The sequence below is a fragment of the Zootoca vivipara genome, chromosome 10, assembly GCF_965207765.1.
Source record: "Zootoca vivipara chromosome 10, rZooViv2.hap1.1, whole genome shotgun sequence".
Lineage (NCBI taxonomy): Eukaryota > Metazoa > Chordata > Lepidosauria > Squamata > Lacertidae > Zootoca > Zootoca vivipara.
This window is the reverse complement of record NC_142593.1, coordinates 47,522,788-47,548,435: the sequence shown is the minus strand read 5'-3', so window position 1 is coordinate 47,548,435 and position 25,648 is coordinate 47,522,788. Positions and strand designations below refer to the sequence as shown.

The 25,648-nt window shown below is 45.3% G+C and overlaps 1 protein-coding gene across 6 annotated transcripts in view; it reads right to left on the bottom strand.

Annotated features, from left to right (window-relative positions):
* The window catches only part of PDZD2 (PDZ domain containing 2), a 257,387-nt gene that overhangs the window by 212,170 nt on the left and 19,569 nt on the right, over window positions 1-25,648 (bottom strand). Inside the window, exon 1 of one of the 6 annotated variants that reach the window (XM_088652633.1) lies at window positions 11,316-11,418. The exons of the other annotated variants lie outside the window; for them this stretch is intronic. The gene's annotated coding sequence lies outside the window, so the exon portion shown is untranslated. Of the gene's footprint in view, window positions 1-11,315; window positions 11,419-25,648 lie in introns of those variants that run through there. 6 annotated transcript variants of the gene reach the window in all.

The window sequence follows — 25,648 nt, the reverse complement described above, 5'->3', positions numbered from 1 at the left end:
ATTTCCAGTCCTCCAAGGAATCGCAAGAGAAGTGGATACACTTGTCGAAATGTTAGGAGAATGTGGCTTTTCTCTCTACTGAATTCCACAGGATATATAGAATACATGCAGGAAATTCACAGACGGGAGGGGAGAAAGTCTTTAATGGCAAATAGAATTCCTGTCCATCTTTTGAGACGATGTACAGCTGCCCGGTAGAGATAAAATGGACAGAATATTGGATTTAACAAAGCGAAGTCTTTCACATCCTACTGATGGTATCCGATTGCATCCCTCTGTTGGCGGTAACACAGAGAGAGTTATATGGCCATTTTGGCAGAAAAACTAAAGTCTCAAGATGCATTTTGTACTTAGAATGTATGTAGGAAGGAAATGAGGTCAGGTCATTTGTAGTTTGGTCCAACAAAAAAACCCACAAATTTCATAGCCTGGGCGCAAATCCTAACAAAACTATCCTCCTCCGAAGACTTAAAATCTTTTATTTGCTGAGAATGTCACCTCCAAAGAATGGAATCCACTTGTGAGCTCACCATAGAGAATAGCAAACTAGTCTCTGAAGGTTCCCAGAGATAATGTCCAATCCAGCATTTCCCCCAATATTTAAACTACGAAGCAGGCAGCCCACATGTGCATTGGAACAATAAAAACAAAACGGTTTGATAGCAACAGCTGTGCAAAATTCAACCAGTGTCGACAGGGAGATGTGCTCTGTGGGGAACTGGCTCCAGGCAATAGGCCCATTGGTAGACCAAATCTGCATTACAAAGATGTCTGCAAACGGGACCTGAAGGCTGGCAACACCAACCCTGCAGTGTGGGAATCCCTTGCAGATGACCGGAGCGCCTGGAAACAGTCAGTCAGTTTGTGCATCCACAGCAGTGACCAGAGGAGGAATGACAGCTGGGAGGAGCGCAGAGAGAAGAAAAGCTTTGGTGCATCTGCAACAGCACAACCGGACGCCTTCATCTGCCTCAGCTGCAACAAAACATGTCTCTCCCTCATTGGTCTCTACTGTCGCAGCAGGCGCTATAACTCTCCAATGGCTTGATTTTACCCCTGAAGACACATACTTCCATCGTCTCCTGAGACAGACAGATGCCATCAGAGGTCAGAGAGATAAACAGCTACCTGACATTTAGAAAATACCTAAAGGCAGCCTTGTTTAGGGAAGTTTTTAATCTGTGATATTTGATGTATTTTAATGTTTGTTGGAAGCCGCCCAGAGTGGCAGGGGAGGCCCAGCCTGATGAGTGGGGTATAAATAATACATTATTATTATTATTATTATTATTATTATTATTATTAGGCTTCATCTATGTACGTGGTGCTTTGAAAATAAAGGAGAGGGGGAATCATCCTCCTGGTCAGAGATGTCTTCTGTTTCTATATGCCCCTTTCCCTAGAGCAAGCATGTTCAAAGTCCGTTTCGGGGGCCTATTCCAGCCCGCCGGTCGATTTTATCCAGCCCCCGTGGCAGTACCCTGTTTCTCATATTTTAAGACATACGCATAAAATAAGCCATAGCAGGATTTTTAAGCATTCAAGGAATATAAGCCATACCCCGAAAATAAGACATAGTGAAAGGCGCAGCAGCAATGCCGGCCACGGCAGGAGGAGGAGGGGAAAAATAAGACATCCCTTGAAAATAAGCCATAGTGTGTTTTTTTGAGGAAAAAATAAATATAAGACGTGTCTTATAATATGAGAAACACGGTATATGTCCTGGGGTAAAATCCTAAAAAATAAGCTCAGCAACTTTGGTTCACTTCATCAAATCTGGCCCTCTTTGGAAAAAAAGTTTGGGCACCCCTGCCCTAGAGGATGGGAAGTTGCAGCCCAAAGACATTACACCCTGTGAGCTGCCATTTTAATTGCCCAAAGTGCATGGGCGTAGGCAGGGGGCAGGAGGGGGCAATTGCCCCCCCTAGAAGCAAAAGGCTAAGGGGCGCAGCGTGGCAGCCCCAGGCTCCCGCTCCGGGCGCGAAGCTCCAGAGGCGCGCGGGGAGCGTAAGCGGAGGAGGCAGCCACAGGCTCGCGTTCCCTGCACGCCTCTGGAGCTTCGCACTGGGAACGGGAGCCTGGGGCCGCCTCCTCGGAAGACCTGGGAGGCGCGGAGGAGGCAGCCATAGGCTCACGTTCCCCGCACGCCTCTGGAGCTCCGCTCCCGGCACGTGAGGCCGCCTCCTCGGAAGAGCTGGGCGGGCGCAGGCCACGTAGCCCCACCCACATTCCCGCTGTGGCCCCTCCCCTCCCGCCCCTTGCCCCCCCTAATTTTGATCCTGGGTACGCCCCTGCCAAAGTGCCCTGGAGTGATGCTGTACCGGGGGAATTGCCATGGGAAATTTAAATGGCAGTCCTGGCCAGCATCAATAGTGCAGTTACAGCTGTTTGCTGGCACCAGAACAGAGTAAGCCTGTAAGGGCTCACGAGAGGGCACTCTACCAAAGGCCCCCTCAAATCGAGGCAAACCCTGAAATCCATCTGCCACTATCAAAACAGAGGAACCACCAGACGAAGACTAAAGAGGATGCAGATTTGCATAACGTTAGCATCCACATGTACTAATTTATACGAAAAGCTGCAAAGCTGGACTCTCCTTCCTTGGAGGTTTTTAAGCAGAGGCTGGGCAGCCATTTGTCAGGGATGCTTTAGCTGAGATTCCTGCAATGCAGGGGGTTGGACTAGATGACCCTCGGGGTCCCTCCCAACTCTACAATTCTATGACTCTGAAGTCAGAATTACTTTGAATAGAAAGAGCACACATCTCACAATAGCGGGGGGAAGACTGTAACCAGGTGATCTGTGTGCCCTTCCACCCACAGAATCATCGAGTTGGAAGGGACCCTGAGGATCATCTAGTCCAACCCCCTGCAATGCAGGAATATGCAGCTGTCCCATACAGGGATCGATCCTGCAACCATGATGTTATCAGCTCCATGCTCTAACCAACAGAGCTATCCAAGCTATATGGGTAGCTCCAAGGCCCCTTCTCTCTCTCCTTGTACAGTCATACCTCGGGTTTAAGTACGCTTCGGTTTGAGTACTTTCAGTTTAAGTACTCCGCGGACCTTCTGGAACGGATTAATCCACTTTCCGTTACTTTCAATGGGAAAGTTCACTTCGGGTTAAGTACGCTTCAGGTTAAGTACAGACTTCCGGAACAGATTGTGTACTTAAACTACTACTGTAATTCTTTTTTTTTTTTGGTAGCCCGTTTAAAATTTTTAATAATGTTTTTATTTATTTTCAAGGTACAGAAGACAAATTTTGAGAAAACAATGGTTTCTCCTTGTGATTCTCTATCTCTGGAGCAGGCAGCCTTTCAAGCAGAGGGCTGCCCACTGTAAAGTAGGGCACACAGCTACCTAGAGCAGGGGCAGACAATGTGGGGGGGGGCTGCCCCGATATTGTTAGGACTCTAACCCCCATCATCCCTGGCCACTGGCCACACTATGTAGAGCTGATGGGAGTTCTAGTCGAACCACATCCACATGGCTAACTCTGACCTAGAGTCATAACCTTGCTCTTCCTGCATAATAGAGGTCTGTCTAGGAGGCTTCAAGTATTGTTTGGAATAAATCCGTGCATGTGTTTTTGTGTGAACCTATGATGTTTATGCTTATAGTGCAAAAAAAACACACACACACACGCACACGCACACGCACACACACAGCCAAAAAAACTCCCCTCTCTTTTAAATTGTGGCAGAAGAGTGCCATCTGCTTCTTGCTCTGGCCCACTTTTTGGCGTGCTCCCAACAGCTGTTTCGAGGAAAATGTTAGTCCCGGCGCACAGGAGCTCTGCCCCCAAAGGGCTGGCCTAGAGGAGGATGTACATAATTTGATTTGAAGGCAAGGTGCTGCTCAGCAGAGCAGGAAATTAGGAACGCTATTTTTAAATTTGGAGAACTTTAACAAAACGGTGAGAATATTTCCTTCCCTCTCCCCCATAGGATTAGAGAGATTTAGGAGTTGCCGGAGTGTTGCTTTGATAAAACTAAACGGCTTTCAAAGGCCCCAGAGCAACTCTGGCCACTGCTGGAGTTCTCAAGAGGGAGGAAAAAAACTTATTAAGTGATCTTTCAAATCGCTGGCTGCCAACCTGTGTGCCATGAACAATTCAGCCATTCCATTGGATGTGTTCAGCACCCTGTCGGACCCTCGCATGGCCCAGTGACGGGAGTCTACACATAGGGCAGCCATATGTCTCCTGCTTTATAAGTTCTCTGTTCGAAGGGATGTCCTAGCCAAGTGCAGAATAAAGACAGAGAACTGTAAGAATAAGAGGGGAGGGGTTTGGAAGACTGGGAACATGTCACAGTTTGGTCACTCCTCCTCATGTGGCGAGAAGTGTCTGCTCCTCCATACCCGGAACTCTTCCAAACATGCCGTACTCACAACAAGAAAGAATGCTTCTGAATTATGCTTTCCAATGATTTAGCTTTCATCTGCTCCTAACAGCACCTGATAAATAATGACAGGTGGAATATATAGGAGGTAGGAGGGGGTCGGAAGGGCGTCACACATACTACAAAACCTGAACAGTATCAGTTTGCCTTACAAACTGGATTTTTAAAAAAGCAGTTTCTTAAAAACAGCTTTCTTTTTTAAAATGCAATTTGGAAGAAAAAGAAGAGAACAGTTTTGCATTCTCATTCTTACAGAAACATTTGCCGACTGCTTTTTTTAAAAAAAGTATTGCATAGGAGAAATTTGGGAGAGTTATTAAGGAAAGGCTATAATCTCTCCTCATACCAGCTCCTTGATCCTTCAGTTACCATTTAGCAGACAGCTTAAATTTTTTTTTAATACTACTGTGACCAGAATGCATTATACAGCGTAAGGGCATTTCCCCATTTCCTTAGCACATAATATTTTTCTTATATTTTTTATTTTAGTGGCCCCAAGTATATCCAACCCTGAATGCAAGTACGGTAACAGTTCCACTGATGGAAGGACAATGAAGATCCCCTCTCAAAAGCTGCAGAGATAGAAGCATCACATGTTCCCAAAACACCCTGCAAAGGTGAAATTTCTGCTTCTGTGTTGCAGATGTCTTGTCCTTAAGTGTCAACCTTACTTGGCATAAGAATCTGTGAGAGGCACAGAGGAAAATGTCAAATTCGACTTAAAACGCAACAGCACGTCTCTATTTTCCCTTCCCAAATGAATTTTGGTCACGGAAAGGTCACCCCACCCATCAATGACATTTCTGCCTGCGGAGCACTCAGCAGCATATGCTTAAGGGCTTCTTTACAATACAACAGATGACCACAAAGAAATAAACCCAAGCCCATTAAGACGTGTGCCACTTTGCTATGGCTAGAGAGCAAGACAAGCAGAAGCAGAAGTTTTGGCTTTCACTCCTGTCAAAAACCATCTCAACGACCTAATCTGACTCGGGAGAACTTAGACCTAAAGATCGGAACGCCTTGCAAGTAGAGTTGGCGGAGAATTCTGACAAAAACGGAAATGGGAGTGGAAATTGTCAGTGTTTTTTTAATTTGTCCCCTGGCCAGAGCAGAAATCTGTGTGTGTAGGCCACGGGTAGGCAACCTAAGGCCCGGGGGCCGGATGCGGCCCAATTGCCTTCTCAATCCGGCCCACGGACGGTCTGGGAATCAGCATGTTTTTACATGAGTAGAATGTGTGCTTTATTTAAAATGCATCTCTGGGTCATTTGTGGGGCATAGGAATTGGTTCATTTTTAATTTTTTTCCCAAAATAATAGACCGGCCCCAACAAGGTCTAAGGAACAGTGAACCGGCCCGTGGCTGAAAAAGGTTTCTGACCTCTGGTCTAGTTACTCAGAAAGGTGCTTAGGAAACAAGGATTTAAGGGAGGAACACACACACACACACACACACACACACACACACACACCGGAGTGGTAGATAGAATCCTAGTTTTTGGGTGAGAAAACAGGAAGCCACTGCCCGACAGGGAGAGTTGGGGTAGGAAACATGAAGTTCAGGCAATAACTGAAAACAAAATAGGAAACAGGAAGGCCTTAATATCAGAATGACATAATTCCCTTAGTCACCTCGCATATCTGAACAAACAGCTGTTCCAGGTTTGCTTGCTGAGAAGGGGATGTGAAGAAAATGAAAAACACAGTATATTTTGTTAAGTATTATTATTATGAGGGAGTTGCAGGAAGCAGAGCCTTTAGGCACCTTGTTTCAACCTGGGTGGTTTCCCCAATGAAAGCTTCAACATCACCCAGTCCCCCCCCCCGGCTCTCCCCCCAACACCCCACTATATTTGCCATCTACCGGTAAACTGGGACTCTAAAGCTTGCACACTGTTTTCTGCATTTCTGTTGCCCCAATGAAGGGGCAATACAGACTTGGGAATTTTTTCTCATGCTGTGGGTATTCAGCGGCTTAAGACAAAATGTGGAACATGGGCAATAAAGTGTCTTTGTACAATAACCTTTCTAAATCGTCGATACAGTAGCTGGTCAGTGTAACACAGTCAGGTTTCACAGTGAATGTGGTTGGCTGTTGAACTTGGATCTGGAACAAGCTCCATTCGTTTTCCCATAAGGAAGATGAGCTGGCCACATTTACTCCCAAAATAATGAGCTGCGCCCAGATTATATTCCTCTCTTTTATTTAATGAGAGAACTCAGAAACTACAAATATGACAATTGGAGAAAAGCTCACCTAAAATCCATAGTGCTATATACCGTGTGTGTGTGTGTGTGTGTGTGTGTGTGTGTGTGTGTGTGTGTGTGTACACACACATACACACACAACAAAACAAAAAACCCCACACACATAGACCCATCACAAATTAAAGAATAAATATAAAACCTACAACTAAATAAAATAAAATTATAATACTGGGTAGCCTTGTCAAAAGGGTGGAAAATGTTACGGAGCCATCAAAAACAATATAGCCTAATATCAATAGGCAGGGAGTTCCACAGCACAGAAGCTGCCACAATAAAGGACGGACTTCTCACTGGGTGTGGAATGAACATCATGCGACAGTTGTGAAAGTGAAAGTTCCACAGATCGAAGTGATCAAACAGACCCATAGAGCATTTGGAAAAGGACAAGACCTCCACAGTGAGGAGGAAGGGGAGGCACAGAACTAGGGATTACTCCTCAGCCCACCCCCTCTGAAACAATAAAGGACTGACTTCTAATATACCTCCAACTACATTATCAGTCTAGTTCTGGACAATAGGTATTAAAAGGAAATAAGAGGCAAAACTTGGGCAACTTTCTTCTACTTTTTTGGGGGGTGGGGAGAACAGTGCAGAAGGAGAGCTGGAACACCGTATATACCATTCCACATTTTCTTCATGGAACCTACACATATAGGATTGAAAGGTGTCCTGGACAAGGCAGCCAACTTCTGTTCCAAGTTGGCTACTCCTAAGTGTCTGACAACTGCAGTTTCCACGAGTTCTCCTCCCCCATTCATCCTGGAAAGCTTGACTTATTGGAAACAACTTCTGTGCATAATGGTCCTTCTGTCAGCCTCAGTACACTGACTTTCTACTGAGTGGGAAAGGCAGTGACTTCAAAACCCACAGACTCCAAGGAAGACGCTGTCTAAAGATTTCGCGGGCAGAGGTGTGGAAGAAGCTTGTACACGGGTACAGGTGTGGAGCAAGCAATCGGACAGGTTCCGGGGGTTCAAAAGAGCCCCTCACCGACCTGACCTTGCTAGACTGCTGCTCCCCACCCTGCCCCAGACTGACATTTTAGCAGAAGGTGGGCAACAGTGCCACTTCTGAATGAGAGCTAAGCTCAATTGCACAGCGCTCTCTCTCTCTCTCTCTCTCTCTCTCTCTCTCTCTCTCTCTCTCTCTCTCTCTCTCTCTCTTTCTGTGTGTGTGTGTCCATTGGCAGTGCTGTACAGAAGACCCCCTGAAGTCTTGTGCCAGCTCTGCATAGGTGAAATGCAAAAACAGGGGAAAGGAACCAGCCAACAAAGGCTAGAGACTAACTTAGCAAATATCACTCAATGACTGAAGAGGGGGAAAATGCAGATGCAAAACCTCCAATTGTTTTGTATGCTCCACTTCATTAGATAGCCCGAAGTTCTAGAGCACATCTGTTTTACAGAATATAATTAGGGTACTTGTAAAGAACACGGCTCTAGAAACTTAGTGTTTTTGCAATACCTATTTATACAGGTAGAGCAGATGGGAAGTGGAGCAGGTGATGTTCGTCCTAAAGCAGCATCGATCACTGAAAGCAGCAGCAAACCCTCCACATGGTTGCTTTCCACTACCGAGAAGCAAATGACCTTCAAAAAGTCAGGCTGCAGGTATCCACATAACTAGAGACCTGTGAAGCTGCGTTCAGCCCACGCTGCAACTTTACAGTCCCAGGCAGACAAAAAAACATCATCACAACTTTATGAAGACACTTATTACTATTTAAAATACTTTAAGAACTCAAACACAAATTGAGCAATCAAATAAAAATACCCCCCAAAAAAGCCAAGAAATCAAATTACAGCAATAGAAATGAATCGTAAACTCACTAGCACTACAACATTGGAAACAAAAACAGCTAGCTTACTGGCCCAAAGGAAAGCTCTCTCAAGCAGCCAATTTTAAATTACCCGATTAATAAAAAGTATAAAGGTGCAAGTGAGAGCTCCAAAGCAGAGCAGTTTTCTTTCTTTCTCCCCCATAATTTTTTAATTTGGTTTTACATATTTAAATTTACAATCATACCACAACTCATCGAAAAGTACAAGATTCCCACGAATCTCTGGACTTCCCCTCCCCCCTCCATGGGTCCAGTTATTAAACCTTTTTCTACTGTACCCTTTTTTTTAATAATCCAAATTTTTATAACTCCATTGTATCCATAGTTCTTGATTCATTACAAGTGTTATTGAAGTCCTGCTAATGTTGTTAACTGTTTACGGTGGTCTCCAAGATAAATTATAAATTCTCCCCATTCCTTATTAAAGTTTTGGTCTTCCTGATTCTTGATCCTTTCCGGTCAATTTTGCCATTTCGGCATAGTCCATCAAACCAGTTTTCGTGTAGAAAGGCCCAATGTTTAATCCCTGGCATCTCCCATTCGGGCTCTCAAATTTCAGTGGCACCCTGTACAACGCAGGTGGCACTGTGGGTTAAACCACAGAGCCTAGGGCTTGCCGATCAGAAGGTCGGCGGTTCAAATCCCCGTGACGGGGTGAGCTCCCGTTGCTCGGTCCCAGCTCCTGCCAACCTAGCAGTTCAAAAGCATGTCAAAGTGCAAGCAGATAAATAGGTACAAGCAGGAAGGTAAACGGCATTTCCATGTGCTGCTCTGGTTCACCAGAAGCGGCTTAGTCATGCTGGCCACATGACCCGGAAGCTGTACGCCAGCTCCCTCGGCCAGTAAAGCGAGATGAGTGCCGCAACTCCAGAGTTGTCCGCGACTGGACCTAATGATCAGGGGTCCCTTTACTTTTACCTGTGCAATGCTAAATTCCTGTCTGATCTTTGACTGCAATAAAGATTGATTGATTGATTGATTGATGCAAAATTCTGCATGCCCCCGCCTCTCGCACTCCGTTCTACAGCATTGTTTTGATGCCCTCTGCAGGGCGGCACCGAGTGCGACCACACCGATCATGCAACCCTAAAACCACCTCTGGCTTTAAGGCCTCCCCCCCCACCTGCCGCCCTCTGGTGCCCCTTACGCATGCAGGCAAGAAAGAGACATTATCAGAGTTAGAAGAACACATGCCAGCCAGTCAGAAAGCACTTTAAGGTGATATGGAGCAGGGTCAGTCAGAGAGTGACCTGATAAAAGGAACTGGGGGGGGGCACATTCAGCCCGCCAACTTGAGGTTCACAATCTCCAGCTTGGTGGGTCACAAATCGTAGAGGACAAAAGCTTAACTCTTAAAAGAGAGGATGGGACACAACAGCGACAAATATCTTGCTCTCTTTTGCCACCTCACCCTCGGCAACAACCCCAACCCCTTAATTGCGTAGTTTTTGCAGTGGGTTCAGAAGGGCACATCTTCCTTGCTCGCCTCAAATCAAGGGGGAAAATTTGAGTTCCAAAACCAATTTGACCTCCTGGTCCAGGCTGTCAAAAAGGAGGGACATGTTCTCTCCAATGTGCAGCCCCTGATGACTGAATATATTTATGTATCAAAGACCAACGCTTTGAATTCTTAAAGCAAGGGAGACACTGGGGCAAGATTCCAAAGCAATGGAATCATAAGGAGGTTGGTGAGCAGCTGAAGTAAGCCAGTCGCTATGTTGCAACAGAAGTCTCCGTCCCCAAGACGATTTAAGACCCAGCTCCAGCACAATCTGCATGAGACGCAGGTTGCATCTCTTGCCAACTCCAGACCAAACTGCACTTGAACGCTTTAAAGTTCAATAGTAAAGTTGCAGATTTCAATCCAGGCCCCAGAGAGACGACCTGTTGGTTTGTGCAAGTCCCCAAATGAGGCTGAGCAGCATTCAAAGGTCAGAGCACAGTCAGCAAACAAACCACACACTTCCCAGTGGTTGGATGGTTTATGCATGCATGTATCTGAGATGTCTTAACCTGCTCAAGTCTTCTCCGTGAACTTTAAGAAGTGCAACACAGTAAAGGGAGTAGATCTATATTTCCAGGGACGGAAGAAGTTTTGCTGCCTCAAGCAGCTTCAGAAGAGTCTCTTTCATTCCATAGGTTCTGATTGGCCTAACCTACCTCACAGGGTTGTTGTAAGAAGGAAAACCACATACAGGTGAAACTCAGAAAATTAGAATATCGTTGAAAAGTGCATTTATTTCAGTAATGCAACTTATTTTTTCTTTTTCTTTTAATTTTTACAAACGCTTTCTTTTGGAAATTCCACAGTAAATAAACAAACAGTTACAATAATACAAAAATAAGCATCACTGTTACATTTCATTAATTACATTCCATTTATAATTGACCCACCTAACGACAAATAATTACAATTACAACAAATAAAGGCTTGACATATCTTGCTTTGCATGTCATGCATCTATCTCATATATTGGTTTCACCTTTTAAGTTGCATTACTGAAGTAAATGCCCTTTTCGACAGTATTCTAATTTTCCGAGTTTCACCTGTACACCATCTTGAGACCATTGGAAGACAAAGGTGGTATATAAATGTAAATAAATAATAAAAATAGCATAGTTGGGATAGGCAACTGTTTACGCCCTCCCTGCCCCCACTTTCTCACCCTCACCTGGTCCCTCCACATTGCGCTTACTTAAAATCATAGCAACACAACATGCAAAACTTTCAAGAGGCACTTATGAAGCACTGAGCTAATAATGCCTTTCCCTGGTGAGCAGAGCTTGGCTTGCTTACTTGAGTCAGCCAGGCCTTTTCCTTCTGCTGGTACCTTCGATGCGCTATAGATGGGTTTTGATACAGATGTGTGCGCTGCAAACGATGGCAGCTGCCGCCTCTGAAAAGGGAGGGTTCATTGATAGGATTTTCATGCTTTCCAAATAAGTCATTTTGTAATAAGCAGCCTCTCCCCGCCCACACACCGATTGCACCATGACGGTTCCATAGAATTGAAAACAACAGCACAGAAATGCTTTACAGAGCAATAAGAGCAAATGAAGAAGACAGGTCCTTGCCCCGGGGGTGGGGACAACACGGGGGTGGGGTGGGCGACATAGGGTTGTACAAACAAAGTTTCATTTCAGGAATGCATATACGGATGGATGGAGAACGGGAAAGGTTTTTAAGTTAAACAGCCCAGCCAAGCAAACAGCCCAGCCAACCAATGCCTCTCTCTACGTTTCTTAGCAGGGTGTAGTCTGGGAAATGAGCAGCGCAAAATCTCAAAGCAGCAATCAGTTTAACTCCTGCTCTGCTTTAAGCTTGTAATTAGCTATCGCAGGCTGTAATTTTGAAGAGAAGGAACAACACACCACATCACAGGGAAAGAGGCCTGCGCTTGTGTGGTTCCGTTCGAGCTTTTTATAACACCACGCCAGGCGCTGCCTGCCTTTTGAACAATCGTAACATTTTGGAAAATATTGCTATTCTACACACACACACACACACACACACACACACACACACCTAGTACTATGTTTGCAAAATGTTTAGGTACATAGAAAAAAACAATCCTTCAAAAACAAACTGGCTTTACTAGAAGGGAAACTACAGTGGTACCTCGGTTTTCGAACGTCTCTGTTGACAAACATTTTGGTTTTCAAACACAATAAACCCAGAAGTAAATGCTTTGGTTTTCAAACATGCCTCGGAAGTCAAACATGCCACGTGGCTTCCGCTGAGTACAAGATCCTGAGGCCTAGCTGTCGGCTATTGAGTTTTCAGTTTTCAAATGTTTCAGAACTCGAACGGTCTTCCGGAATGGATTACGTTTGAAAACCGAGGTGCCACTGTATTTCAGCCAGATAAAACAATTTCTCCTCCTGCTATACACTGTTCTGTGGGTTACCCTCACAGTTGATTTCAGGGGGTGCACGGGGGAGCCCTTTTGTGCTAACGGAAGTCCTTGTGCGGTTTTCCATTAGTTCAACCCCACACTTTGTAATTACACAAACTGTTTGAAAAGTGCACACAATTATACTCTTTGCCTTCACAATCGTCCTTGTGAGGGAGGAAAGTAGGCTGGCGAGCAAAAGAGAGGCAGGAATGCAAGAGTCTCCCTGGATCAGGCCAAAGGCCCATCGAGTTCAGCATCCTTTCCTTGCCGTGCCCAAACAGATGCCCATGGAAAGCCCACAAGCACAACCTGAATGCAGCCTTTTCCCTGCCTGCTATTAGCAGCAGTTGGCATACAGAGGCAGGATGCTCCAACAGCAGAGGAAAAGCATAACCATGGAAACAAGAACCCATGGACCACTGCATCCTCTGTATACATATCAAGTCCATCCATCCAAGTTGGTGGGTGCAGCACAGGCTGTATTTCTTTGAGAATTTTAAGGGAAAATCACCTTCCACAAAAGTTGCCGCTTGCTTTCTATCACTGTGCCATACAGAGCGCGCTCACGTATGGCTCATGCGTGTGGTACGGAAGCTGCACTTGTCGGGATAGGACAGTGTTGTGCAGAATTATCGGAACAGCAGAGAGTATCATTGGTTGTTCTCTCTCTCTACCTTAGAACATATCTATACCATCAGGTGCCATAGAAAGGCACTAGACATATCAAGAGATTCGTCGCAACCTGGTCATCGTTTCTTTGAGCTCCTGCCATCGGGGACAGAGATACAGAACAATGAAGGCGAGAACAGTTTCTTTCCTAGAGCAATTTTGGCCTTAAATGGAAATTATGGGCTTTGAAGTCATTTTATTTGTTTACTGTTCTGTATTGTATTGTGCTTATTAGTATTTTAATTCATGCGGAGTGTCTTATCTGAGTTGATACAGCAAGCGAGAAGTTTCGTTGCTCCCGCAAGGGGACAATGACAATAAAGATCTATTCTATTCTATTCTATTCTATTCTATTCTAATCACGGCATCCCAGATGAATTCCACAGGCATGGAGACATCCAAGGGAGCACAATATAGCCCACGACACAGGTGGGCCTTAAACCCACGACGCAAGCAATTCATGGGCCCTAACCCTATTGCCGGCCAGGTCAAATCAAACGATTCAGTTTTTACTCCAGGTTCACACAAGCAGGGAATATAAATAAATAAAAACTAGCTTTCTCTCAGAAGGATGCTTTTCTGTCCCCTTGCCAAGGGTATTTTTTTTTAAAGCCCCATAAATATACATCTTGCATGGACAACAAGCCTAGCCAGACATCATTAATTTTTATGAAGTTCCACTGCCCTGTTTGAAAGAGACCTAATTAAAGAAGGCAGATGCTGTCCAGTGATTTTAAAGCCAAAAAGAAAAAGAAAATCCCCCCAAAAGTACACTTATAGAGCGATGGGTGAATGCAACTTCCTCCAAGTTCAAAAACGCGAAGATTATTAAGAGTAAAGGGTGTCCGTTAATAACCATGGACTTTTTTTTATTTAAAAACAACCATGCACATTACGGTTCCTCAATGATCTCTCGCCTGTAATTTCTCCAGCGCCCAGAAGCTTTTGATGAAAAGCTGCATTAGGTCACCCTGCAAATCAGTTCCAGTTTTTCCTCTGCTCTAATCTGAGGGAAATGGGGTAGGCGAATGAGAGAAGTTGTTTAGGTTGAAGGTCCAAGTGAAGGGGGAAGGGGGGAGGAATCCTACATAGATGCTGCTATATAACTTCCTTTAGGAGTTTGTGTTTAATGAACGTTGTCACCCACTTAACAAGGGCAGAAGGGCTTCTAGCCTTGCGCAATTAAATTGGACCCTCTGTAGCAATATCTTACTAAATGGAGTAAATGGGTCATTGGACTAGGACTAGGAAGAGCGCTGTCAAAATCCCATCTCAGCCTTTAAATCTCCACATTCCTGGGGCTGTATAAAGAATCACATCCATTTGCCTACCCTGTTAGGCTGGGCCCTTCAAGTATCCTGGCAGCCCCATTCTGCACCTGCCAAAGTGCCCAGACTGCCTTTAAAAGGGCAGCCCCGTTTAGGGAGCACCGCAGTAAATCTAGCCTTGCTATAAAGCAGGGTGCGCATAACAGGAAGCCGCAATCTTTGTTCACCTTTAGAAGGCAGATTAAAGCTTACCTGTCCCGGCAGGTGTTCTGAAAGTGCCTCAAGTTGATCTCGGGTTTTATTGCTGCTGCTGATAGCAATTTTTATTTTGAGAATTTATGCTTTCATGCTGTTTGTAATTTTATACGTGACTGTGCATTACTTTGCAGCACAGCAGTTAACAATTACGGTAATATGATTTATTTATTTATTTTAAACTTGTTTTCATACGGCCAGTGGGAACTGGCGAAAGCAAGAAAGGACACCTTTTCCTTTGAGGACTGTACAAGGGAAATATGGAAGAAGAAGAAGAAGAAGAAGAAGAAGAAGAAGAAGAAGAAGAAGAAGAAGAAGAAGAAGAAGAAGAAGAAGAAGAAGAAGAAGAAGGTAGTAGTAGTAGTAGTAGTTTGGATTTGATATCCTGCTTTATCACTACCCGAAGGAGTCTCAAAGCGGTTAACATTCTCCTTTCCCGTCCTCCCCCACAACAAACACTCTGTGAGGTGAGTGGGGCTGAAGGACTTCAGAAAAGTGTGACTAACCCAAGGTCACCCAGCAGCTGCTTGTGGAGGAGTGGAGATGAGTCTACCGCCCTTAACCACTACACCACACTGGAAGGCAGGGGTGGATGGACTGGCTTTCTCCTTTAGAGTTCACCACCAGCAGTCTGTAGAAAAATGATACTTGGTGGAGGTGGGAAGGATTGAGCCCTATGTCTAGGCCAGTCTTCACCAACCTAGGAGCCTCCAGATGTTATAGACCACAACTCATAGGAGCATAGAAAACTGCTTCAGCTCAGTTGGTTAGAGCGTGGTGCTCCTACCCAGAGGCGGAGCTAGCTGCTCCCGCACCCGGAGCAGCGCACATGCTGTGCACAGCTAGCCGCCCGTGGGGGTGGGGCTAGCATCCCGGGGGCGTCGCCCACAGCAAGCAGCGAGTGTCCCAGGGAGTGAGGCGGCGATGTCACCCCCCCTCAGGGATGACACCTGGGGCTGACTGCACCCACCGCACCCCTTCCTCCACCAGTGCTCTTAACACCAAAGTTGCAGGTTCAATCCCCGTAAGGGACAGCAGCATATTCCTGCATTAAGGGGCCGGATTAGATGGTCCTCAGGGTCCCTTCCAACTCTATGATTCCATTGGTCCACTTATCTCAGTATTGTTGACAGTGACCGGCGACGATTCTCCAGGCTTTTATGACATACCATGACATACCTAAAGGCTGATCTGATTTATACGGTTTGCATCCGAAAAAGCACTGAGTCACAGTCTCATCAGTGCAAGGATTTCTAATTACAGAATGTAATGTAATGCTCCCCGCTCCCCCCCCCCGCTAACATGCCTTCTAAATCTGTTCTAAAGGTTCCCTCAATCCCCCAGAGCTGATCTGGGGAAGGTGCAGGATGCACAAAAGGAGAAAGGGGGGGGGGAGTCCCGTTGCACAAGTACAGTAGAAATCCCTGAGCTAACGGAGTGCATTAGTTGGATACACACCCTTACACTTGTCTTCTTCTTCTTCTTTGGCGATCACTCGTTTCCGAGTAAGATTGTCTTCCATGAACGCGGTTTTAAAAGTGAGTCCGTAAGTGACTGTGGAGGCCAATTCTGAATCCACATGTCGTTCCACAGTGGGGACATTGGTTCCTGGGCGGGAGTTGATCACGGTGTGCCAGGCGTGCCTGTGTTTCCCAATTGTTGGTGTTTATACTACATTTTTAAAGATTTGCCTTGAGACAGTCTTTAAACCTCTTCTGTTGACCACCAGCATTACGCTTTCTATTTTTAATTTCGGAATAGAGTAGTTGCTTTGGAAGACGATCATCAGGCATCTGCACAACATGACCAGCCCAACGAAGTTAATGTTGAAGAATCATGGCTTCAACACTGGTGATCATTGCTTCTTATAGGAAAACCAACTCACCACAGCATGGTGCTGATCTAGAGAGTGAGCCTTACACTTGTAAATCACTTGACACTAAAACAAAAAAAGTCTCAAAACAATATGAAATTTTATATATATTATATATAATAATATTCAATAAAACATAATGAAAGCATGTTAAAACAATACTAAAAGGTAATGGGACCCCTGACCATTAATTAGGTCCAGTCGTGACCGACTCTGGGGTTGCGCGCTCATCTCGCATTATTGGCCGAGGGAGCCGCCGTATAGCTTCCAGGTCATGTGGCCAGCATGACAAAGCCACTTCTGGCGAACCAGAGCAGCACAAGGAAACACCGTTTACCTTCCCGCTGTAGCGGTTCCTATTTATCTACTTGCATTTTTGACGTGCTTTCGAACTGCTAGGTTGGCAGGAGCTGGGACCAAGTAATGGGAGCTCACCCCGTCACAGGGATTCGAACCGCCAACCTTCTGATCAGCAAGCCCTAGGTTTAACCACAGCGCCACCTGGGTCATCTCGCATTATTGGCTGAGGGAGCCGGGGTACAAACAATACTACTAATACTATAAAACACACACAGGAAAACCTATAACAATATTGCAAAGGCTGCCCATATGCCTGGGACTGCAGCCTTAATCATTTTAAGCAATCTGAGTGGTGTAAGCAAGGAGGCAAAGCTCCAAATTAAAAAAAAGGCATTTGGAAAATGGACAAGAAGCACGATAAGTTAGTGCTGTAAGTGTGTCAAGTTAGGTTGGTCAATACAATGCAAAACGTAATACAGAATGTGGCATCCCTGTAACAGCAAGGTGGAGAATCTGTTTTCCTAGACTGCGCCAGGCCTGCTCTATCCTGAAATCTTAGCGTAGGTGATCATTATCTGACTCACAGACATAAAATGCCCCATCCTAATTCAGTTAAAATCCATCAGAATTGCTGAACATACAACCGTGTCTAGACCAGGCATCCCCAAACTCAGCCCTCCAGATGTTTTTGGCCTACAACTCCCATCATCCCTAGTTAACAGGACCAGTGGTCAGGGATGATGGGAATTGTAGTCCCAAAACATCTGGAGGGCTGAGTTTGGAGATGCCTGGGTCTAGACCCACAATTCTAGCCCCCCCCCCAAGAAAGGATTTGGACATCTATATATATTTAATTTTTAAAAAAGTTTAGAGGAGTCACTTCGGCTGCAATCCTGTACATTAACCTGGGAGTACGTTCCAATTGCATTCAGTGGGATCAGTGCCGGATTTATATATAAGCTAAACAAGCTATACCCGGTAGCTTAGGGCCCCACTCTCTTGGGGGGCCCCAAAAAAATTTAAAGGAAAAAAACTGGGTGTATGTTTCCAAAATATAAGATAAAAAACAAGTAAAATAAAACCTACATACAGCATAGAATCATAGAATCATAGAATCGTAGAGTTGGAAGAGACCACAAGGGTCATCCAGTCCAACCCCCTGCCAAGCAGGAAACACCACCAAAGCATTCTTGACATTTGGCTGTCAAGCCTCCTCTTAAACACCTCCAAAGAAGGAGACTCCACCACACTTCTTGGCAGCAAATTCCACTGTCGAACAGCTCTTACTGTCAGGAAGTTCTTCCTAATGTTTAGGTGGAATCTTCTTTCTTGTAGTTTGAATCCATTGCTCCGTGTCCGCTTCTCTGGAGCAGCAGGAAACAACCTTTCTCCCTCCTCTAGATGACATCCTTTTATATATTTGAACATGGCTATCATATCACCCCTTAACCTTCATACCCAGCTCCCTAAGCCGTTCCTCATAAGGCATCGTTTCCAGGCCTTTGACCATTTTGCTTGCCCTCTTCTGGACACGTTCCAGCTTGTCAGTATCCTTCTTGAACTGTGGTGCCCAGAACTGGACACAGTACTCCAGGTGAGGTCTGACCAGAGCAGAATACAGTGGTACTATTACTTCCCTTGATCTAGATGCTATACTCCTATTGATGCAGCCCAGAATTGCATTGGCAACAGTGAATTGTGTTGTATAGGCTCCTGTGATGTAAGTAATGGGCCCCACCTGCTCCCTAAAGTATCACTGGTTTGCTCCTTTCTATATATAGGGTGCCTACATTCTGCATGGACTGGTTGCATGGCAACATGGGCAAATGACTTTAGATAACTATTAGGTCCATAAATTACCATATAGCATATATTCAACACAAAAACAGCAACAATTTGTTGTTGACAAAGGACAAGTGAACATATTACCTTCAGCAGCTTAGGGCCTCATCAAACCTAAATCGGGTCCTGAGTGGGACTTGCTTCTAAGCAGACACGCACAGGATTTCCCCACTAACTCTTTCCAGCAATTAAATATAATGATCACAGGTGGTCCAGCAATGTCACAGAGCACAGTGAAAAATGTAATCTTGGATCCCTAGCTGGAAGCCACAATGCAATAAAGTGATTTTCTTTATGGAAACTTTAATTAATCTCCCAGTAAGCATGCAGAGAACCTTTAAGCACCATAGCTTGGTGGAAGCTTAATTAACTCTCTTCCTGAGCATAATAGCTCAGTGACTAGTACATCATTCTACATTCATGGGCTGAAACAAGCATATGGGCCTGCATGTTTCTCTCTCTTCCCCTCACAACAGGGAGGTAAGCTTGTCAGATTTAATACAGATTTTTTCACTTGCAAAAAAGAAAAAAGGGACAGGGCAGCTATTTTCCAAGGTCCTAGAACACCGACAGAAACAAACAAAATAACCTTTTGCAAGATGTTGGGTAACTAGTAAAAAGCAGAAGACATTCAATAAATGTACTTATCAAAAGGAAGTCTCAGAAACTGATTGTCCACAGTTACCGTAAATCCTTCCACAGCAGACAATTTCTCAAAATGAAAAAAAGACTTCAAAACAAAACGGGGGGGGGGGGAGATTTCAGCAAAAGGAAAATCTGCTTTTAAGAACAGGTTTGCCTCAAGGTGCCCTTGACTATGGAAGAGGAAAGAAAAATGGAGGTTTACTTCTCAGGTGAGACTGGAAATAATGCTGAATTTGATTTTTGTATTTAAATGGTTTGCCATAAACGTTCTGCATACAGCCCAAACAACAGGAAGGCTTTTGAGACGACTACGGTACAGTGGAACCTCGGTTTATGAACACCTTGGTTTACGAATTTTCGGTTTACGAATGCCGTGGACCCATCTGGAACGGATTGATTCACTTTCCATTACTTTCAATGGGAAAGTTCGCTTCAGTTTATGAACGCTTCAGTTTATGAACAGACTTCCGGAACCAATTGTGTTCATAAACCGAGATACCACTGTATATGCAAAACATTGGAGAACTTAGCCTACCACACTGGAGCTATGGGAGGGGGAGGCGGATCCAGTCAAAATTATTATTTATCATTAATTTATTGTATTGCCTGCTCTTCACCTTGAAGGTGGGTGACTACACTTTAAAATACAATAAAAACAGGTGAAAACAAACTGCAATCATAAGAATAGGACATGTACAAAATAAGTATCTCAAGTATCAAAGGGCTGGGTAAAGAGAGACATTTTCAACATATAATAAAAGCTGTATAATACCGGTAGTGTAGGCAGTTCTACAGGAAGGAAATTCCACAGCATAGAAGATGCCACAGAGAAATCCATTGGGTTACTAGATCTTTGCCAATTCCTGTGTGTGTGCCGACAACCTATGTTTACTAAAAACAATTTGGATTTAAACCTGAAAGACTCTGTTCAAGAGCTCAAGACAATTAGTATTTACTTTGTTCTTATTTGGCTTTTATATTTGGGGAATATGGGGTGTTAAGGGAAGGGCAGAACCTCTGGTGGGAGAGACATTGTGCTGCTTCTGGGGTAGTTTGTCCACCTTTGGTCCCCACCATGGACTCGGCTCTCACCTATGCCTCCTAGAAGCTTTCAGCATGTGACAGTGGCCACACCCCAGGAAATGGCTTCGACTGGCCAGCTAAACCAGGTGAGGGTAGCCGATGGGTCTTAAACCCTTGGCGAGTTAGAGATTTCTCCTGCATGTGAAGAAGGCTCCAGCGGATTGAGCTGACAAGACCAAGAGTGGGTCCAATGGTCAAGAAGGCAGTTACTGCATGTGTTGTAGAAGGAGGTGAGGGGCAGGTGGGCTTTGTCGACCTTGGAAGGGAGCCTATCTAGAAGAAGCAAAACTCTGATCCTAAACCTCTACTGCCTTGTGAGATATCATTGGGAGAAGAAAAGGCTTACTGTAAGAGGAAACCCTACACAAATCCAATGTGGAGTCCCTAAGACGGTCGGGGGTGTCTTAGCCATACAGGCTGGTGGCACGGGGAACCACGGCGCCACGTTCTGGAGGGCACTGCAGGGCGCAAAGGAAGAGGTCCGGGGGGCACATTGGCGGCTCGGTGGGGGCGTCAGCCTGCCCGCAGCCAGGAGGAAGGCAGAAGGAGGAGATCGGTGGCAGCGAGCTGGGCATGCAGCGATCAGCCCTCCCTCCCTCCATCCCTCCCTCTCTGGCTGTGTGCGCACCCCACCTGGGAGGCGGGCACGATCCCCAGCAGCCACCCCTCCTCTCGGCACCGCAATTGGTGGCCGGAGCGCTTCTCCAGCCTGCCACTGTGCAGGACTGGAGGGCGCGGGGCGGGGCAACCCTCTCACAAGTTGGGGTGGGGGTGGATGGGGGACATGCTTGGCAGGTTTGCGGAGGGCGTCACAGACCCGGGGTGGGCTACATGAGCTCTGCGGGACCCTTCCCTCTCTGGGCCCAGAGGCGGAGGCATGCTTTGGGGTGGGAGAAGCCACGGAGAGCCCTTTTTATCTCTGCGCCCTCCCTCCGCAGCCGGTTCCCTCCCTGGCAAACAAGCCGTGCGTCATTGGATGGAAGGAGGGGAGGGAGGAGAGGGATCCCCCGAAGGGAGAAAGAGGGGCTGTGAGAAGAAAAGACACTGTCCAGCCCTGTCCAGCTTGCCTGGAGGGAAAGATGGACGTGGGGGGCACTGGAGGGGCTTGCACCACGGCGCCAGATAGGCTTAAGACGGCCCTGCCTCCTTCCAGCAATTCCTGCAGCCAAGCTGCTGCCAAACATCTTGCTCTGCTTTCCTTTTGATTCCATCAGCGAGGTCTTGTCATCAGGGCAGCCCAGGACCTCCATACACACTGCCCAGGCTCACACCCTGAGGAGGCTACTTCAGTGCTGTTAACACAGAAGATTAACTGGAGGCGCACTCTATTGTCTCTCAAGGCAGACGGATGTCAACAAGTTTTTTATCATATTTTCCGCTCCATAAGACACACCTTTTCCCTCCTAAAAGGTAAGGGGAAATGTCTCTGTGTCTTATGGAGCGAATGTGTGGTCAATCACTGGCTCCCTTTCAGGCCCCGCCCCCTTGCCCAGGCCTCCATTGTTGAATGTTCTGCAGACGGAGGCTGTTCGTTTCCCCAGCGACATGTGACTGGCTGATTAGATTATCTGTCTGGAAACTGTAGAAATGGCTCTCTTTCCTTTCCTAAAGAAGCTGCAGAACTGTGAGTTGAACCCCATAAAAACAGGATTTTTTTCACTATGCAAAGTAAGCTCAACAACTTTAGCTGATCCTCAAAAAACCGGGGCTTTTCCCCTTTGCAAAAGAAGCTGCACAACTGTGAGCTGATCCCCCCCAAAAAACAGGGCTTTCCCCCTTTCCTCCTCTAAAAACTATGTGCATCTTATGGTCGGGTGTGTCTTATGGAGTGAAAAAGATGGTATATTTCTCGGTAAATCGTCCGACAATTTTTATCCCAGACTTAAGTTTGTATGGATGGGGCTACTGTGTGCATAAGGTCCCAAGTATCTCTAGCAAGGGGCTGGGAAAGGCTTTGCCCTGGAATTCAGCAGAGCCATTGGCAATCTGTGAAGGCTGGGGTGGCTTTTTCTCCATTATATTAGTGGAAAGAGCCTGTTCTCATGAAGCTACTCTCTGCCGCCCCTTGGACAAGGCACACAGAGAGGGGCCACTTTTCAAGACTGCAGGGTCCAAGCTGGTTTGTGCGGAGAGAGGCAGAACTTAAGTTACTCTGGTTAATTGCTGAGTTTGTGGCATCATGTGCTACCTGCAGGAGATGAATGAAGCAAATGGGACTTTCGTCACTCTTCGAAAACAGTTTTTTTAAAAAATCAAAAGTAACAGGTTTATACAGAGATGGTTAAATAATGAGGAACAGAATCCACTACAACAAGTCAAAGTCTGGGCATCAATCTTTGGCTTCCATTTAGCACAGAGTTTCCTTTCTTTGTTCTTCATAGTCTTTTTATTATTGTAAAATCTGCTGTATATACATACACACACAATAAAGAGCTGTTTGAGTTGGCTTAAATCGGTCGTGTAAAAATGCTTGAGTGTATTGTTTTTAGAACAGTGATTTTTATTTTTATTTTAATCCACATGCTTAAAAGTTAGTTCCCAGCTTTGCTGAACTATTCTGTATAAGGACAATTTGGCACAGGCAGTTGGTAAAGATGCTAGACCAGAACTATGAGCAGCTTCACAAAACACTTAATAAAATCCTGGTTTTTCTGTGTGCAAATAAAATTACATCATATCATCATACACCAGATAAACTCTGGTGACATTTGAAACTGGTTTATACTGTCCATCCTTTTTTTAAAAAAAATATTTATGGATACTTATTCAAAAATATACGAAACTACATATCCATTACAAAGTTTCCATTTATAATATACTGAGATAAAACAGCTAGTCTATAAGAGAACATAGTCAGAAGGAAGACAAGACAAAGAAAGGAGAAACCTAAAGAAAGAGAAAGTGAGAAAAGGGGGGGGCTAAAGAAAGATAAAGAAAAAAATATAAGGACTTCTGGTTCTCTGTCCTGCAGCTACATATGATATCCATACATTCAGATCCAACCATTTTATCTTCCATAAACAGGGTTTTTTTCAGTCTTCAAATCCAGATATTACAAGATCATTTTCTCTTTTGTGCAAAAAGGACCTAAGAAATTTCCAATCCTTAAAAAATGTCAGCAACGATTCCCCCCCCCCCTCTAATTAAACACGTTAACTTTGCCATCTCAGTCCAATAGTTTTATCAGTCATTCTTCTATGGTGGGTAGAGTTGTGAGGCCACTGGTTGATCTCAAGCAATACCGTCTGTTCTATTCCCAGCTTGTTTCATAAAACCCCTGCACTGGAATTGAACCACGAATCATCTCTGCACAAAGCATTTGCCATTCCACTGGGCTATCCTGTTCCTTCCACCCTAAACAAACGGCTGGGGACTACCTATTAAACCATTATCAGGAAGGGCTGGAACTCAGTAGAACAGCAAGTACTTTGCATACAGAAGACCCAGGTTCAATACCCAGGATCTGCAGTTAAGGATGGGAAGGTCCTTTGCCTGCAACCCTTGGGAGTTGCTGCTGGCCAGTGTAGACAATACAGTGGTACTGTACCTTGGTTCTCAAACGCCTTGGTACTCAAACAACTTTGAACCCCAAAACTGCAAACCCAGAAGTAAGTGTTCCAGTTTGCGAACTTTTTTCAGAAGCCAAACGTGCTCCGTTTTGAGTGCCACACTTCTGTTTTGAGCATAGGTGCCAAGATCCGGATTGAAAAATCTGGGATCAGCAGCGCCGCGGCACCGGAAGTCGCTTCTACGCACTTTCGGACATGCGTAGAAGCGACTTCTGGCGCTGCGGACATTTTGGAAATGGGCACAGCGACATCGGAAGTCGCTTCTACGCATGTATTCTACGCATGTAGTGGAATTTGCTACCAAGGAGTGTGGTGGAGTCTCCTTCTTTGGATGTCTTTAAGCAGAGGCTTGACAGGCATATGTCAAGAATGCTTTTATGGTGTTTCCTGCTTGGCAGGGGGTTGGACTGGATGGCCCTTGTGGTCTCTTCCAACTCTATGATTCTATGTCCGGAAGTGCATAGAAGCAACTTCCGGTGCCGGCGCAGCACCAGAAGAACATGGCCGTCGGCAGGAGCTCCGTAATCCGGGGGAATACGGGGTATTTTGCCATTTGGGACACCTGCAGGAAACGGTAAGAAAATACGGGGGTTTCCCGGGGGAAATGGGGTACTTGGCAGCTATGGTTTTGAGTGTTACGCTGAGGTCCGTCTGTTTTTGCTATTTGTGTTTTTGTTTTTGCGGCTTTTCTGTTTTGTTTTTGTGACTGTGCGGAACCCAGTTCAGCTACTGATTGATTGTGTGACTGCAGTACATTGTTTATTGCTTTCATTTTATGGATCAATGGTCTCGTTAGATAGTAAAATTCATGTTGAATTGCTGTTTGAGGGGTTGTTTTCAATCGTCTGGAGCGGATTAATCCATTTTGCATTACTTTCTATGGGAAAGCGCACCTTGGTTTTGGAACGCTTTGGTTTTGGAATGGACTTCCGGAAGGGATTAAGTTTGAGGACCAAGGTACCACTGTACTGAGATAGATGGAGCAATGGTGTGACCCAGCACAAGGCAGCTTGTACCCGGCTCCCTGCCCCAAGAGACACAGCTTTTGAGAAACTACCTTGTTGAAATGAAGAGTGTGTAAAACCATTGCTCTTGAAGCTGTATTTCATCAAAACGCGATGGGCATTTTCATTCCATTTCGCAACAATTTCTCCATGTGACATCACCCTCTCTCTTTGCCTTTTATTTACACCTTTGCGCAAAGTTACAGAGAGAGGCGGGGAGGTTAGAAACAGCCAATCTTTCTATAAATACACATATAGAATGGATACCATATGTGCCCAGAGGGCTTGCTACACTTGCCTTCATCACTCAACTTAAACACACACTGGAGGGATCCCAAGGGGGGGGGAATGTTTAACTGGTGGTCTACTGAATTTCCTGCGCGCATACACATACACACAAACCCTGCCAGGCTTTCTTGGCACTCCCTAACCCCCCATTTAGCAATCCCATTTGGCTGGGAAGCCCAGTCAAAAATAGGCAGGGTGGGAAAGCTTGGGGAGTGTCACAGCTTCAAATGTAAACCATTGCTTATTTGTGCGTTGATTTCCTGAAGAGAATTACATGTTCTTGAAAACAATGAAACCAGATAAGGCTGGGAGGTGGGGGAGAAAAGAAAAAAAGGGAGAAAAGAAGAGCAAAAAGCTCACCAATGAACGAAAGATATTATTGGCTTATAAAGGCAGCTGTGAATAGTTTGCCAACAGTTTGCAAAGCTGCACACACTT